The sequence below is a fragment of the Haematobia irritans genome, chromosome 2 (genome assembly GCF_050003625.1).
Source record: "Haematobia irritans isolate KBUSLIRL chromosome 2, ASM5000362v1, whole genome shotgun sequence".
In the NCBI taxonomy this organism is placed as follows: domain Eukaryota; kingdom Metazoa; phylum Arthropoda; class Insecta; order Diptera; family Muscidae; genus Haematobia; species Haematobia irritans.
In genome coordinates this window covers 111,941,157-111,960,238 of record NC_134398.1, presented here as the reverse complement: position 1 = coordinate 111,960,238, position 19,082 = coordinate 111,941,157, and the positions used below count along the sequence as shown (strand labels likewise).

Genomic DNA, 19,082 nt, shown 5'->3' with positions numbered 1-19,082 from the left:
TGAATTATGCAATAGACAAATAAATTTGGTTCTTGTCATTTGTGGTTTGTTCTAACATAATTTACAAATACAATTACATAAATTATATAAATCATTATCTTCCTTATAATAATAACCATGTTAGCATGGTCCTTCTAATATGTAGATGCGCCTAGATTTCCAATAAATCAGCAGCCTGTAAGCTAAATTAGTTTTTCTGAAAGTTAACAGAATAATTCGAATTTAATTTTGTTAAATTAAAAGTTAATTTTGTTAAACATTACCTGCATAGCATATCAAGTTCAATTCTTAGTTCCAGGTTGCAGATTTATAATCTTCTTTTGCAGTTGTAGTCTTTTAGCATAAAAAGGTGTATTAAGGAGCTCGGTAATTTAATTTTAGTAACAATTCCTTTCCAAAATTTCGGCACATTGAAATCGTCTATTAAAATTTGAACCAACCATAGACAAAAATAATGGGAAAGTAATGTAATATTTGGTATTATATTGATGATACTTTGCAAATTCTAAAAATAAAAAAAATATATTTGTATTAAATCCAAAAGAAAGATTTTTTTACCATTACATAATTCAGCTCATTAGTTTATATATCAAATATACTGATCTCTACTTGGGTTCAAACTGAAAAAGGCAGGTAAAACAAAAATACAATTTAATGCCAACGCCACTTCGCAACTTCAAGGTGAATCTTCCAACAAACCCATACCGCTTTTGGTTTTAAGAAAACTAGGAGTGAAAAAAATAATAATTTTAAAAGATCAATACGGTACCCACTTTTTTGTTGCAAACATATTCTTACATATTTGATAAAATGATGGAGTCGATGGGATTGATTGGTCAATTTCACGAAATAAAATTGGTTACTAAAAGAAATGAATAAAAAATATATTATTTTAGTCCGTTTAATGTAAACAGGCTTCAATGGAAAACTGTATTCACAATTTCTTACCTTCAATAAACGTAGATTGTTTTCCATTTTTACAATACCACAAAACACAAACACAGGTAATTTCAAATGCGTTCTCTCATATATTTTTTCAAACCTTTATCACGTGGCCATTTGTTGTTGCACATTTTATTTATTTCAACCCTTTGCTATGATTTGTTGTTGCGTTCAAAATATTTATGTACACATTTTCAATGCAGCAGACAGAATGTCGCCAATCATGTTTTTCAATTTACGCGAAAAACAAAAACCCAACCGTTCGTTACAAGTTACTTATACAGACTGATCTCTCCATCATACAATGTTGAATAAATACCCATTCTCTTGTTCTCTTTTCGCTCTTTCCATTGCTCAAAATTATTCAATTTCAATCACAAAAGTGATTGGATCAATCACATGTGTAATTGGAAACGGAAAAAATTTCAATCACGTTTGTAATTGAAAATTATTTCCGAATTGATTAACAAATTGATTGAATCAATTAATATTTTAATTGGAAACGTAACAAATATCAATCATTTTTTTAATTGGGTTTTATTCGGATTTGATTAAATAATTAATTGAATCAATTAACATATTAATTGAATCCATTTCCAAATTCAATTAAGTGTTTAATTGAAAAAATGTTGGTGATAATTTTTTGTGTGTAGTAATTCGGTGATGCAAACAAAGCTTGGATGGACACTATGGACCACAAAATCCAAGAATAGTTTTAAGTAGCGAATGAGAGATGTAATGCATATTTTTGCATTTCAATTAAAAAATATTCACAATTTCTTTAATTCAAAATACGGTTTCCTACAATTGGTTTACGACTTTTGCGGCATACGTATTATAACCTCGTAAACGTATGTCGCAAAAATCACAGTTTTCGACAGGACAACCCTGCATTCAACCCAACATTTTGTTAACACCGTGAACTTTAACCCATATCAATATGGGGAGTAGCAAAATCTTTATTACACGACTTCGTTTTCGTTGTTCGATTTCAAACTTCACTAGAATCTAATTTGTGCAAATATTTGTTTAGTTACAAAAACAAAAAGTATTTTCTAATTTTGGTTTCACCGTGTCCAATGCGTCACTACACGCAAAAAAAATAATTCTTTCCTCCCAAACGAAATTTTAGACAAAAAAAGTTCGTTTCTCATTTGCTTTTCGCTGTAAGGTAGTGTATGTGGAAGAAAAGTATATACTTTTTGTGATAAACGTTTATTCGTTTCCAGGATGTAAAAACAATTTCATAAAGACTAACTCAAAAAAAAACATTGTTTTATTGCTAATTGCATTTTCCCTCACATTTTTCTCACATCCACGAGGTTTTTTAGTTCTTAACACCTTTTCCTGTAATACCAACAATGTAGAAGAAATTATACGATTATTAATTTTTTTTTATCTTTCGCCTGGACGGAGAATCGAACCGCGGACCATGCACTTTGTAAGCCAACACACTAACCACTGATCTATGTACCTGTTATGGTCATCAATAGATAATTATCCATATAAGTTATATTTATATAGCATAGCTTGCGGCGCCCACGAACCGAATAAACAAAGTTTATTTAACAGAAACAAACATTTTTGTGTTTTTTTTACATATATTCCAGATATGTTCGGAAAATTCCGAAAAAATGTTCAACATTACATTGTACTTTGATTTTGAACTGTAAAATGTGTCTTATTAAAGACCTAAAGTCAGAAAAGAACAGTGTTTGATATAAACGAAATGGACTGTGTTGTTGTTTAAAAAATAACTTTTTTATTGGAAAAATAAAAATTTTGTAACAAACGATTTTTTTTTGGTGATAAAAGTTTAAAATTTTCGAAGCAATTCAAAAAACTCTAACTAAAGAAAAACGTTTTCGGTATACGATTTCCAAAAGTTTTTTTTCTTTGCGTGTATTAATTTTATTGATTATATTCTAGACAAATTTCTTCTTTCTTTATTGGATCTCTTTTGTGTGTGAATAGCTTTATTAATTATACCGGAAAAATAGAAAGAAAATTCGATAAATGAGATCTGTATCCTAATTTTAATTTTATAGATCCTAGATTTAGAGCCAGATAGTCGCAAAAAAATATCCATATTTTAAAGAACCCCCATCGTTGGCTCGGAACCAATACCAAAATCTAAATCTTTGGATCCAAGTAAACTTTGGGTGTAGATTTATTTTTGTGGAATTTTGGAATATTTAACCACATCAACGAAATTTAGCAATTTATATTAAACCAAGTCATGGTAATGTTCAAAAATTAAAGTGGGATAAAGTTTATAATAATCATTAGTTTCGAATGCATGTACGTATGTATCTTACATGAGCAAAAAAACTCACACCGAAAGAATTCTCTTCGTGAAAAGAACGAAATTTACCATTGTTTCACGTTCTATTAGCAACATTTCTTTTTTATAATTTTTATGAAAAACTTTCGTACTTTTAATTAATTCTTGCATACTACACTCAAAAAAAGTGAACTCACTATTTCACTAAAGCCAATTTAACTATATTTTAGTTCATAAACTTATTATATTTGGTGAAAGTTTCATTTACTCTAATAATTTTTTGCGTACGTTAGTTAAATGAACTAAAAGACGGAAAAAAATTATACACAAGTTAAGAACAGAGATTTACTAAATTCGTATTTGTCATAAAATAGTTGATTATTTCTTCAAATTTGTAAATTTTACTACAAAAGCGTCCATTATGAACTTCGTATGTCACTACACAGAAAAAAATTTCACGAAAAATTTTCTAATTAAAATTTTAATTGAGTTTTAAAAAATATTCAATTAAAAATTTAATTGAATCAACAAATTTTTTAATAGAAACAAAAATCAATCACAAAAATTAATAGTATCAATTAATTTTTTAATTGGATCAATTAATTTTTAATTGACCTTCAATTAATTTTTTAATTGATACTATCATTTCTGTGATTAAAGACATTTCAATTAAAAAAATAATTGGATCAATTAATTTCGTGATTGAATCAGAATTTTTTTTTTTGTGTGTAAAGACATTCTTGCAATTTTGAACTCCAATTTTTTCCTTCAAACTACAAAATTTTCTTTAAAAAGTGAAAAAAATTATTTATTGTTGTTGTTTTTTATTTCAGCTTAAAACCATACATTGACTAAACTACAAGAGTAGCTTAACCAACAGAGGCATAAGCCGGCTATCAATGTAAAACCTTTTTTCGGAGGGTTCAAGTGTGGTTTTTGTTGGGTTTAATAAACTGCCTGAATTTATTCTGATAATTGGTTGATAGTTTTGCTGCAAGTAGAGGATGCTGATGAGGAATGTGGTAATTCCGAAACGTGCGTCCATCCAACCATCTTGCAGTCTATAGGGCTTTGCCCAAATAAATTTGACAAACATTCTTTTCCTCTGTTGGTTAAGCTACTCTTGTAGTTTAGTCAATGTATGGTTTTAAGCTGAAATAAAAAACAACAACAATGCTTAAAGAACAAAACCAACAATAACAAAACAAAACAAATGGAAAAATTATTTATGTCTAATAAATTTTCGTGAATTTGTCGAAAAATATTTACTTATTTTTGTGATATCGGCGCGATGCCAGCGCTTGTAATACTGTTTAGTTAAAAATTTCTAAAAATATTCAAAATTTTCTAAAATTAATAAAAAGTTTTCTTCCTGGTGGGTTCACTGTTTTTTCAGTGTAGTAAATTATTTCGTGCTTTCTATGGAAAAGTGGCGTCCTATAATAGGAGAATGGTTAGGTTAAATTCAGTTTAAAAACAATGAAAAGTTTTTTAATGTTCCACCCGTATGTAAAGATATAAGATGTTTTTTTTTTTTTTTTTTTAAGTTGCCGAAGAGAGCTTCCGATAGCTGATATATTTATTACTTCTGTTGTTATGATAATTATTAGATGATGGTTTTAATTTAATGGACCAGCCAATTTTGCTACGTGAATGAATTGCGTCTCTGAATTGTCACCGTGCGTTTTCCATTCACTTGTCATCGTTTCGCTGGCAGATTTTTGTGATTTTGTTTCAAGTTCAGTCCATTTAAGTTTTGACACATTCTCAGATTGCAAACAATTGTCATTGTCCCGATGACTTGTTTCGAAGCTTGGCTTTTGTTGTATTATTATTTTTTTGTTTTTGGTTTGAAATTTTTATTTCATATCGCTCTCGATCTCGGTCATTCATGCCGACTTGCTGATTGTTTAAATAATTTCACTCCTATGGTGTTTGCTCATTGCGTTTTTGTTTTCACTTAAACGAGGTTCTTGATAAGATTTCTTGCGGTTGGTATTTGATTGCCTTCATGTTCATCCATAGGTGGTTTGTTATCTTCATATCAGACTTGGGTAAATAATTTCTGCAAGCATCTTTGCGCATCAAATACAGCGCACAGTGTTATGCGTTAGTACTATGATCAATCATGGTCCAAATGTGGCTGCGACCCAAATACCATCTTCACCATCTTCACCATTAAACATGGATGACACTATATACCGCAATTCTCAGCCAACCTAATTAACTAAGAGTTCATGTTCGAGGGCAGTTCGGAAACTTCTTAGCCTAGCACAAATAGCGCGGTATAAACAGAAAAAAAGTTAAGTGTTTTGGAAACTTCCATCTCTGTTATGAACACATGTTAAATTTTGTTTCGATCTGGAAACTCCTTCATATAGAAACAGGTGTTCAAAAAAGACGCATCCGCAATTTTTTTACAATGGAAAAATTAGAAATGCGTGCTGTCATTAAATATTTACATAAAAAAGGTTTATCGGGACAAGAAATTCATAATCTGTTAGGTGAAAGTGCAGCAGTAAAAAATTGGGTTGCTGAATTCAAACGTGGTCGTACAAGCATTGAAGCTGAACCACGTGGTGGACGTCCAAAAACAGCAACAACAACAGAAATTGTAGCCAAAGTGCATGATATGGTATTAAATGATCGACGAATAAAAGTGCGTGAAATTGCTAATATCATGGGCATCTCAAATGATCGAGTCCATTTAATTTTGCATGAAGAACTACAGATGAAAAAGCTTTCTGTAAGATGGGTGCCGCATTTGTTAACATTCGATCAAAATCGCATAAGAATGAACATTTCTCATGCTTGTTTGGATCGTTTTAACCGAAATAAAATGGATTTAAGAGTCGTTTTATAACTGTTGATGAGACATGGATTCACCACTATACTCCAGAGACAAAAGAACAATCCAAACAATGGACTGAAGCTGGAGGAAGTGCCCCAAAGAAGGCAAAAAATTCAATCGGCTGGTAAGGTTATGGCAACGGTTTTTTGGGACTTCAAAAGTATTTTATTGATTGACTATCTGCAAAAGGGTAAAACAATAAATTCAGAGTACTATTGCAACCTTTTGGATCAATTAAATGTACAAATTCGAGAAAAACGTCCTGGCTTAAAACACAAAAAAAAAATCATCAAGACAACGCACCCGCGCACAAGAGTGTTTTAACAATGGCTAAAATCAACGAATTAAAGTACGAGTTGCTTGACCACCCACCTTACTCTCCTGATTTAGCCCCCAGTGACTTTTACTTGTTCCCAAATCTAAAAAAATTCCTTGCTGGCAAGCGTTTTACCTCAAATCAAGATGCAAAGAAGAAAGAACAAACTCAATGAGATATTGCCCTGAAGCACATCATTATTGATGAACGTAAAGAATCTTTAAACGTTTTGGTTTTACAAATCGTGTGACATGACGTAGCTTTGAATTTTTAATTATGGTACGCTTTTATGTACTCCAGTTTCAGAGTAATGATCCAAACATCTTTAATTTAAAATAACAATTTTGAAATCATAACAACAGATTTTGTCATCATTAATCATTATGATACCATGGCTGCAATTTATTGAGTACGAAGTTACACGTACTCAAATGGTGACCATCATGTGCGGTATTCAGGTTTACTAAATCACAATTAGACTCAATAACTATTATGTAACGCTATCTTGAATTTTACCTACCCGTGTAAAAATTGGTGGATGTTATTAGATTTTATTAGACGTCAAAATTGGCTTTCTCAGATCTTAGCAGATACGCCTAGATATAGTGATATAATTAGGCGTATCTGGTGCTAAATACCGGTACATATATCGGGATTTAACACTATATATATAATTACATCTGAAACATTAGATCTAGGCCAATTTTGATATCCGATCCGATCTAATCATATCAAATTAGATCTCATGTTTGTGAAGATAAATTCGAATTTGAAATTCGCAGCAAAAAACTTAGCCGAGACACAAACCAGCACCAACAATATTTTTCAAATTCGAATTTAGGATTTCAAATTCGAATTTGGATTTTTAGTATTTGGCTTATTATTTAAAAACTAAGCCGCGTGCGATATAGAGAGTAGGCTCATTGGAAAGGGCTTGAGCTCAGCTTTCATAATCACAAAAGTCTTCATTAAAAAAGTATTTGTGAAAAGCGAAAATTTGAAAACAAAATTTTCAACAAATGTTTACAACGGGTCCACTGTGCCAAAACTAAGCCGCTTGCAATATAGAGACTAGGCGCATTGGAAAGGGCTTGAGCCCAGCTTTCATACCCATTAAAGTCTTCGTTAGAAAAGTATTTGTGAAAAGCGCAAATTGGAAAATAAAATGTTCAAGAAATTTTTAAAACGGACCCTCTGTGCCAAAACTAAGCCGCGTGCGGTATAGAGACTAGGCTCATTGGAAAGGGCTTGAGCTCACCTTTCAGACCCACAATAGTCTTCACCATATAGATGTAATTAAATTGTAAAGTTTTATTTAAAGGATAAACAATTTCTCAATATTGTCAATATTCTTTTTTGTATACACACAAAAATGTTTTTTTTTCTGATTCAATCACGAAATTAATTGATACATTTAATTATTTAATTGAAATTTCTTAAATCACGAAAATGACAGTAAAAAAATTAATTGATGTCAAAAGCAAATTTGAATTAATTTTTTAAATGACTAAATTAAAAATTTAATTGATGTTGATTGCAAAACTCAATTAATTTTTTCATTAAAAAGTTAATTGTATCAATTAGTTTTTTACTTAAAATTTTAAGATTATTATTTAATGTAATGTTTCCATCTTGATTAAAAAGTTAATTGCATCAATTAATTTATTATTATTATTGGAAAATTTTTCAACTTCTATCAACTTTTTCAAAGGAAATGTGTTGAAGATATTTTTTCTGCGTAGGACTCACACTTTGGGAACATCTGATATTTATCAATAAACTTTTATGTTCACTGCGTTTGAATGCGAAAAACAAAATTTTGATATAGCAAAATTAATTGCTCCAATCAATTTTTAATTAATTTTTTTTCTATCACGAAAATGATAATATCAATCATCTATAACAACTAAAAAATTAGTTGTTCCAATTCAATTTTGCAATTGATTTTTATTTTAACTAAAGAAATAATGAAATCAATTAAATTGTGATTAAATAGATTTTAAATTAAATTATTAATTAAAACTTTAATTTAAAATATATTGGTGGTATTATTGCTGCGTGATGAAGACTTTGTTGATTCGCGGATTCGAATCATTTTGTCCGTAAATTTAATTAATTCAATTAAATCCAATTGATTCCATTTAAAGTGTAATTGATTACGATAGCGGAACACTATTTTTTCACTGAAGCAATTTTATTTTTATTGAAATTGCTTACATAAAGAAGTAGATAGCATCAATCACAAATTACAAAAATACTTAATTAATTCGGAATTTACAATCAATTGTAGTGTTGATTCAATTAATTTTTAAATTATGCCAATAAACTGTTTATTGTATCATTTACTCATTTATAATTAATTAAACTACAAATAAATAATAGTGTCGATTAATTTTTTAATTGGTTCAATTAATTTCGTGATAAAAAAGTAAACAAAATTTTTTGTGTAAAAACCTAAAAATTAATTAAAAACTCATAGTAGACCATACACAGAAAAAAATACTACCAAAGTATTTCCAATTAAACTTTTAACTGATCAATCACGATAGTATTAATCATAGAAGTAATTAGAAATAAAAAAATATTCTTGGTTAAAAAAGCAATTGTTTTCTTCGGCACTTTCACTTAATTTTTAATTGCTTCAACTAAAAATTTGATTGATTTTGGTAGAAAACTAATTTTTTTATTAGAGACAATCAATTGTATAATTTTCTATTATTTATTTATTTACAATTATTTTACCAGTCGAAGAAATATTTTTTTGCAATTGTTTAAGAGTTTATATTTTTTATATTTATTATTATATAATAGGCTTAAATTATTTAATGAACTGCCAATTGAATTAAAAAATGAAAATAACATACATTTCTTAAAAAAGCGCTCATTTTGTATGTAAAAGAAAATGTTGAACCTGCTTCGTAATGTCGAATTACCAAATTAAATAAACAAAATAATATCAAATTTAATTTAATAATTTAACGAAGTATTGTTTAAAATTAGGCATGTTATGCTAAATAAATAAATTGGATTTATTTATTTTCAATATATTTCTTTTTAAATTTGATTTTCATATTTGCGCTCTTCACAAATACTTTTCTAATGAAGAATTTCGTGGGTATTAAAGCTGAACTCAAGCCCTTTCCAATGAACCTAGTCTCTATACAGCACACGGCTTAGTTTTGGCACAGTGGGCTCCGTTGTAAAAATTTGTTGAAAATTTTGTTTTCAAATTTTCGCTTTTCACAAATACTTTTCTAATGAAGACTTTTGTGATTATGAAAGCTGAGCTCAAGCCCTTTCCAATGAGCCTACTCTCTATATCGCACGCGGCTTAGTTTTTAAATAATAAGCCAAATACTAAAAATCCAAATTCGAATTTGAAAACCTAAATTCGAATTTGAAAAATATTTTTTGGTGCTGGTTTGTGTCTCGGCTAAGTTTTTGCTGCAAATTCGAATTTATCTTCACACACATTTAGATCTCTCAACTGTTACTCGGGTAAAAAATAGAGCTGCAAATCTATCGATAGTCGCACCATTCGATAGTTTCAATAAAAACAATCGATAGTATTGATACACTGGTAGAAAAAGTTTCGTTAATACGATGAATTTCTACGTTGTATTAACGAAATTCTTCATTAAAAGTCAGCCAACGTAGCATTTCGTTATAACAACGTAATTTTACGTTATATTTACGAAACCCTTTATGGAGTACATTTCGTAGTATTAACGAATAATTACGTTGCTGTTACGTAGCCTTTTCGTTGTATTAACGAATATTATTCGTTGTATGAATGAAATTTATTCATTGTATGGATGCAGCTCATTGTATGAACCCAGTTTTTTCATTGTATGAACGAAAGGCGAACGTTGTATAAATGAACACAAACGTTATATTAATGAAACCCAACCAATTATTGTATTTGAATGTAGTCATTGGTAGTGTATTATTTTTTGTTAAGATCTTTGAAATAGGATTTATATACTCGTACAGTAGGAAATAATATTAATTTATAAATTAAGTAATTTAATAATCATATAGTGTGACTTTCACTTAAGAAAACAAGCCTCTAATTTCTAAGACCAAAAAATGATAATCGTATCGCCGTGTCCATTTATCCAATTTATTTTTGCAACCAAGGTTCATTACGGTAATTGTTCCGCCTTCTTCATCTGAAAGTTCACTTCCCCGTGGCATTTTCGCTAAAGATTAAAAATTTACACTAAATTTCTTGCGAATATACAAAAAACACCAACTCACCCACCATCTATGTTTATTATACACAACGAAACTGTAATGAGCCTGTGCACTCTTCAGCGAAAAGAACGTAAATGTTGTTAAGGTTTCCCATCAGACAAGTTTTCTGTTGAACTTTTTACCGTTTGTTTTTTCAAACATGTGCTTATTGCCATGCTTAGATGTGTATGTACAAATTACATAGACGCTACAGACGTATTAGAGAGAGTATGGAGAGACGTTTTAGAGACTCAAACTCCCATTCGTATTATTAATGAACATATTTCATTAATATGACGAAATATAACAATTTAAAATTTATTTTTTAACGATCCATATCATTATATTAACGATCGCTTTCGTTTTATAAATGAAATTTCCAATTCCAGTTTCGAAGTATATAAAACGACTGTTTTAAGGGCTAAAAGTTTCCACAAGTTACTCTCTATGTGCAAATGATTGTAATAATTTCATCTTGGAATTTTTTTTTTATTCTAATACTTGAAAAAATTACAAAGTCAATATTCGTAATATTAACGAAACGTGTTTCATTAATATAACGAAAAACCAAAACACAAAATTGTCTTTTAACGATTGATTTCGTTGTATTAACGATGACTTTCGTTCTTATAACGAAAAATTTCGTAATATTAACGAAAAGTAATCAACGAAGCCCGTTCGTTAATAGTACGAACCATTTTTCTACCAGTGTACTATCGGATGTTTTGCAATAACTAATTATTTCCGATTTGAAATCTTTCATTAAACAATAGTATGATCATTTTTCTTGTGCGATTAAAAGATTGCTAACTACTAAGGTTCATTTAGAACATGTTGACATTATTTTTGAAATGGTGGTTCCAATTTTTGCTGAAGATCCGTACAGACTCCGTGGATACTGGAATGTAAAAAAACGTAAGGCCCAAGATTTTTCACCGACATCCCGATGAAAATCGTCGTTAGTATTTTTTAGTGATCTGGGTTTCTTTGATATACTGAAAAAAATAATGTCATGAGGTCAAAGATTTCATGTCTTTAAAATACGATTGCAAATTTTGCTTAGCATAGAAGGCGCATTTCTCTAATATTAAGATTTTTCCTTGTCCAAAAGTCGATAAACTTTTCAATGAAGTCGTATTGGAGTTATAATTAAGAGATTTGACTTTAAAATCGGTATCATAACATGAAAGAAAAAATTTTTGGGCTAAGGTCAACTTGACTTTGATAGTTCAGAAAAATTCTTTAAAATTAATGAAATTGTCTTTAAAGTTGTTGTCTTTTTGCATCTTGACTACAAAGCAAAAAATCTTTCAAATATGGGACATGTTTTTCAACACTTTATTTGAAAGACGTTTTTACTTTAAACATAACAGAATTTCTACTTGAAGTCAAGTCTGAATTTGGAAAATAAAGTGGTCGTTATCTCGTTTTTAAAGGACTTTGATAGCATATGAAGAAAAAAAAAGCTGAAAACCGAAAAATTAAAATTTGCTTCCAGAAGCAAGTACATAAAACCCAAAATTTAAAAGAGAATCGTGTCTTAAAAATACCCTTACTTGTATTCTCCGCTTCTTTGGCTCGGAATCAATACCAAAATTTTTAAAGTAAAGAACAAATCTTTGGAACCGGGCATGCCTTTTTTCAGTGTAGTATCGCTATCGAAAAATAATACCTTAAAAATAAAACTATCGATACTATCGATAGTTTTGCAGCTCTAGTAAAAATGAAAAAGAATTTCGATAACTACACGCAGACAAGGAATATGATCACCTTCTAGAGCAAAATGTTTTTTTGCACTGAAAAAAAAAACATACCCGGTTCCAAAGATTTTGTCTTTGCACTAATTATTTTGGTATTGATTCCGAGCCAATTGCGAATGCGTTTAAGACAGCATTCTCTTTTAAATTTGAGTTTTGATTCTAGGAAAAAAATTAATTTATTAGTTTTGTCATCTTTTTTCTTCATGTCCTTTAAAAACTTGTTAAGACAAATTAAATTTCTAAATTCAAACTCGACAGAAAGTATGGTATGTTTAAAGTAACAAAGGTCTTTTAAATAAAGTGTTGAAAACCATCTCCTATTTTTGAACTATAAGGCCAAAGCGACTTCACTGAAAAGATTATCGACTTTTGGACGAAGAAGAAAAGCAAAACTCACATTTGAATTTTAAGAACACGTTGTCTTTGACCTGACGACAATATTTTTTCGATGTATGTACATTATTCAAAAAATCATAATTTAACAACACGTATTTACAAAAACAAAATATTTTGTAAATTTTTAAAATTGAACAAATTTGTGTAAAAATTCATATTTTATGAGTGTGAATTTTCTTTGGGTATCTAAAACTAATTGTAAATACAAGATAGTTCTCTTAATTAATTAGGCAGTGTAAATTTTAACATTTACATGCCAATTTTGAGTTTTAATTTCATTTGGCCCAAATAAATGCTTCCAGAATAGAGAAACCAGTATGAAAACAACAAATCGTTCTAATTTGGGACAATAAAAAAACTGGTTTGAAATAACGGACGACCACAGATATATAAGAATGTCAGCCTTTGGTCATTGGCATGATAAATTTCTTTGCGTTTTTGTCGCTTGGGATTTCTAAATCTCTCAGGGGACTTTTAAACAAAACAAGAAACAATCGAAAATGTGGTGAATGGAAGCGGATGATGGTATGATATGCAATGCAATCTCTAACTGTTGTAACAATTTCAGTTGCTTATCAATCAACTGTGCATGGAACGTGCCTAGTTTAGGAAATGGTAACCACTTTGGAATCTCCCGTCTACGTAAATTGGCCATTCACATCCAAGCCAGTCCAGCATGACATTGAAGTGAATGGATACACGAGAGTTCAGTACTATTGTGAAGTTTTTACAATATGCATGAATATAAATACACGAAGATAAATTGTGGGATGAAATAATATAACGAATAATTAAAATAATGAATTCTTAAATTAAGTTGCATGTTGTTAGAATCGACAATAAATAAAACTGAAATAATTTTAACTTTTCGCCAGAGTAGAACAGAAGGGGATTTTGGATTGTCAGTATATAAATTAGGGTCTAAGGTCACAGTTGTAAAACAAGTAAAATGTAAATGTGTAAAAACAAAACTGTATTTCAGTTCGCTGATATTAGTACCCCGCAAATTCTCCGAAATTATGATCAATGTACACTAAAAAATAAAGAAAACATCATGAGGTTATAACCTCCCCCATAGGTTGGGGGTATACTAGCTTTATCATTCCGTGTATAATACTACGCAATATTTGTCTCAGACCACATAAAGTATACATATTCTTAGTCCTGGTAAAATTCTGGGTCGATCAAGCGATGTCTGTACGAATTCACGCAAACTTCCGAACAAAACAAGATATCGACGTGAAACTTCGCACAAATAGTAATTATAGATGAAGGGTGTGAACATAAATTCGCGAGTTAAATTCGTGGTTTGAGTCTCGGCTAAACAAAATTCACATTTGTGGAACGAATTTAACTTTGTGGGACGAATTTAACTTGTGGAACGCATACCAAAAAATAGTTTTTCTTAAAAAGAGGCAAATTTGTGGTGGAAAAACTGCCAAACACCGTCAGTTATTTTATGTGTAATCATACTATGCATTGGTGGTTTTATATCGTCGAAAAACTTATCCATAAGAGATAACCGCTAATAATTCTAAAGTCGTATAAAAATGTCAATATATCCTGAAGTAATGGACATAAGATATTAAAATACAATAATAAAAACATCTAAGGGGTACCAAAATAAGATTCTTAAATAACTTCAAAAATCTCGTGCACAGTATTTGAGATATAGTGTCATCAGATATCGGCTATATATAGCCCCGATATTAAATCTCCTATACCTAAGGATCCTTTTGAGAGGAATTGACCAGATAAAATGTCAGTGGTAGATATTGGCCTGCACCAAAAACCAAAATTAAAAAATCAATATTTTCATGTAGGGCATTTGAGATATAGCGTCACCGATATCGGCTATATAGTCCAGATATTGGATCTCCTATATCTACGAAACCATTTGAGAGGAATTGACCAGACCAAATGCCAGTAATAGATATTGGTTATTACCAAAAATCAAAACTAGAAATTTTAAAGTCCCATGTACAATTTTTGAGCTATATTATCGCCAGATATCGGGTATATTGTCCCGATATTGGATCTCTCATATAATTACGAAACCATTTGAGAGGAATTGACCAGACTTGATTTTATGCAATTTTGATTTTATGCAATAACCAATGCCAGACACAATCCACTAAATGCACTATATGTGTGTAGACATTTACCTGCCTACTGATGTAGGATATTAATGAACAAACAATTTTTCTTTTCACAACACCATGTTTCAGTATGTGTGCCTGGCATAAATCTTTGCATACAGGTATAAATTTCTCATAGTGGAAAGTATTGTGGTAACAAAGTGTGGAAGAAAATAGTGGCGATCCAATCAACAATAACGAAATTATAGGTGAAATACATTTTCGAGACACATACTGAAACATGGTGTTGTGAAAAGAAAAATTGTTTGTTCATTAATATCCTACATCAGTAGGCAGGTAAATGGTCAATTCCTCTCAAATGGTTTCTTAGATATAGGAGATCCAATATCGGGGCTATATATAGCCGATATTTGGCGATAATATAGCTCAAAAACTGTACATGAGACTTTTTATTTTTTAATTTTGATTTTTTGTAGTAACAAATATATATTACTTGCATTTGGTCTGGTCAATTCCTCTCAAATGGTTGCTTATATATAGGAGATCCAATATCGGGGCTATATATAACCGATATCTGGCGATAATATAGCTCAAAAACTGTACATGAGACTTTTTATTTATTAATTTTGATTTTTTGTAGTAACCAATATATATTACTTGCATTTGGTTTGGTCAATTCTTCTCAAATGGTTCCTTAGATATAGGAGATCCAATATCAGGGCTATATATAGCCGATATCTGGCGATAATATAGCTCAAAAACTGTACATGAGACTTTTTATTTTTTATTTTTGATTTTTTGTAGTAACCAATATATATTACTTGCATTTGGTCTGATTAATTCCTCTCAAATGGTTTCTTAGATATAGGAGATCCAATATCGGGGCTATATATAACCGATATCTGGCGACAATATAGCTCAAAAACTGTACATGGGACTTTAAAATTTCTAATTTTGATTTTTTGCAATAACCAATATCTATTACTGGCATTTGGTCTGGTCAATTCCTCTCAAATGGTTTCGTAGATATAGGAGATCCAATATGGGGACTATATAGCCGATATCGGTGACGCTATATCTCAAATACCCTGCATGAAAATATTGATTTTTTAATTTTGGTGTTTGGTACAGCTAACATCTACCACTGACATTTTGTCTGGTCAATTCCTCTCAAATGGTTCCTTAGGTATAGCCGATTTAATATCGGGGCTATATATAGCCGATATCTGATGACACTATATCTCAAATACTGTGCACGAGATTTGTGAAGTTATTTAAGAATCTTATTTTGGAACCCTTAAGATGGTTTATTGTTGTATTTTAATATCTTATGTCCATTACTTCAGGATATATTGACAGTTTTATACGACTTTAGAATTATTAGCGGTTATCTCTTATGCATAAATTTTTCGACGATATAAAACCACCAATGCATAGTATGACTACACATAAAATAACTGACGGTGTTTGGCAGTCTTTCCACCACAAATTTGCCTCTTTTTAAGAAAAACTATTTTTAAACTCGTCCCACAAAGTTAAATTCGTTCCACAAATGTGAATTTTGCTTAGCCGAGACACAAACCACCAATTTAACTCGCGAGTTTATCTTCACACCCTTTTATAGATGTAGGTCGGAAATGGGCTATATTTTAGGTATAGCTTCATATATATCCCCATCCCCAGATATAATATTTGCAGCCTCCTGGAGGAGCAAATTTCATCTGAGCCGGTTAACATTTGGTGTGCCATGTCAATTCATAGCACTCTGACAACCATTCAAAAATTGGTATAATCAATTACTTTTATAATTGATTGGTTTATATACATTAAACATAAACAGTGACCCCACAAGGAAGGAAAGTTGTGGCCAATTTTAGAAAAATTAGGTTAATATTAGAAAATTCTAACTTAACAGTATTACAAACGCAGATGTCGATGTCAAGAAAATTTATTAAACATAATATTTTTTCACTTGTAAACGAAAATTTGGTAGTGTGAAGAAAAAAATTGGAGTCCAAAATTGCAAAATGTCTTTAGTTCTATACGAAGTTCAAGATGGGCGCATTATTGGTAAAATTTAACTAACGTACTCAAAAATTATTAAAGCCAAGAAAATTTTCTAAAAACCTAAAAATTCTATGAGCTAAAATAGAGTTAAATTGGATTTATTGAAATAACAGGTTGGCTGATAAGTCCCCGGTCTAACAAAGAAAACATATTTTTTTGTCAAAATTCGTTTTTATTATTCAACATAGTTCCCTTCAAGAGCGATACAACGATTATAACGACCTTCCAATTTTTTGATACCATTTTGGTAGTACTCCTTCGGTTTTGCCTCAAAATAGGCCTCAGTTTCGGCGATCACCTCTTCATTGCAGTCAATTTTTTTCCCTGCGAGCATCCTTTTGATGTCTGAGAACAAGAAAAAGTCGCTGTGGGCCAGATCTGGAGAATACGGTGGGTGGGGAAACAATTCGAATTCATGCATTTTTGCCATCTTTCTCAATGACTTGTGGCACGGTGCGTTGTCTTGGTGGAACAACACTTTTTTCTTCTTCATATGGGGACGTTTTGCCGCGATTTCGACCTTCAAACGCTCCAATAACGCCATATAATAGTCACTGTTGATGGTTTTTCCCTTCTCAAGATAATCGATAAAAATTATTCCATGCGCATCCCAAAAAACAGAGGCCATTACTTTGCCAGCGGACTTTTGAGTCTTTCCACGCTTCGGAGACGGTTCACCGGTCGCTGTCCACTCAGCCGACTGGACTCAGGAGTGTAGTGATGGAGGCATGTTTCATCCATTGTCACATATCAACGGAAAAACTCGGGTGTATTACGAGTTATTTAACAGCTGCAAACACCGCTCAGAATCATCAACACGTTGTTGTTTTTGGTCAAATGTGATCTCGCGCGGCACCCATTTTGCACAGAGCTTCCGCATATCCAAATATTGATGAATGATATGACCAACACGTTCCTTCGATATCTTTAAGGCCTCTGCTATCTCGATCAACTTTATTTTACGGTCATTCAAAATCATTTTGTGGATTTTTTTGATGTTTTCGTCGGTAACCACCTCTTTCGGGCGTCCACTGCGTTCACCGTCCTCCGTGCTCATTTCACCACGCTTGAATTTTACATACCAATCAATTATTGTTGATTTCCCTGGGGCAGAGTCTGGAAACACATTATCAAGCCAAGTTTTTGCTTCCACCGTATTTTTTCCCTTCAGAAAACAGTATTTTATCAAAACACGAAATTTCTTTTTTTTCACAATAACAAAAGTTGCTTCACAAAAGACGCTCTAACTCACAAACTAATTGACTTACATACGTCAAATTTTGACACGAATCATTTGAAGGTTGGTACTATATAAAAATAATATGCATTTAATACTAGCGACGCCATCTATGTGTCAGACCGGGGACTTATCAGCCAACCTGTTATAGGATTCACTTTTTTGGGGTGTAGGAATTTAACCTAAGATTTTTATACCCACCACCATAGAATGGTAATGGCGTTATAATAAGTTTTATTATTTGATAATTTCTAATCTGCAAATTAGCAGACAAAGTTAGGAAATTATAAGATACCTTGCCATCGGTAACTGTCATCAAAAAACGAAGTAATTCGATTGTGGATGACTGCCTTAGTACGCAATTCATTTTTTAATTTTTCATTAATTATATCAATTATAGCAAGATTTGTAGGATCGTACACTGAAAAAATATTGTCTTGAGACCAAAGATTTCGTGTCCTTAGAATTCGAATGTGAATTTTGCTTAGCATAGAAGACGAATTTCTCTGATATAAAGATTTTTCTTTATCCAAAGTCGATAATCAAATTGTCTTTGAATTTCTTGGATTTTTACATCTTGACTACAAAGCAAAAAAGCGTTCAATAATAGGTGATGTTTTTCAACACTTTATTTAAAAGTCGTTTGTTACTTCAAACATAGCATACTTTCTATTTGAGTCTGAATTTAGATTTAACCCATTACCGCCCTCTGTCCCCATATGAAGACACCTGTTTAAAGTCAAACATCTTTGAGCTACCCGTTATTTTTTGTAACTTTAAATTCACGTATGACAGCTTTTTACTGCATTTGATCTATAAACAAAGACACTTGGTCGCGTTTGATAAAGAAGTGTCATATTCTTTTTTTATTCAGATAACTTTCGTGAAATACAT

The 19,082-nt window shown here is 30.9% G+C and overlaps 1 protein-coding gene and 2 long non-coding RNA genes across 4 annotated transcripts in view; 1 reads left to right on the top strand and 2 right to left on the bottom strand.

The window, feature by feature from the left end:
- Positions 1-19,082, top strand: part of CLIP-190 (Cytoplasmic linker protein 190) — a 316,617-nt gene that overhangs the window by 25,947 nt on the left and 271,588 nt on the right. The gene's annotated exons all lie outside the window — the stretch shown is intronic.
- Positions 599-1,208, bottom strand: LOC142226048 (uncharacterized). The gene is made up of 3 exons (XR_012719588.1): positions 949-1,208; positions 799-862; positions 599-725 (listed from the first exon to the last, which is right to left on the bottom strand). It is a non-coding gene; the product is annotated as an uncharacterized LOC142226048 (long non-coding RNA).
- Positions 10,411-10,707, bottom strand: LOC142226049 (uncharacterized). The gene is made up of 2 exons (XR_012719589.1): positions 10,658-10,707; positions 10,411-10,595 (listed from the first exon to the last, which is right to left on the bottom strand). It is a non-coding gene; the product is annotated as an uncharacterized LOC142226049 (long non-coding RNA).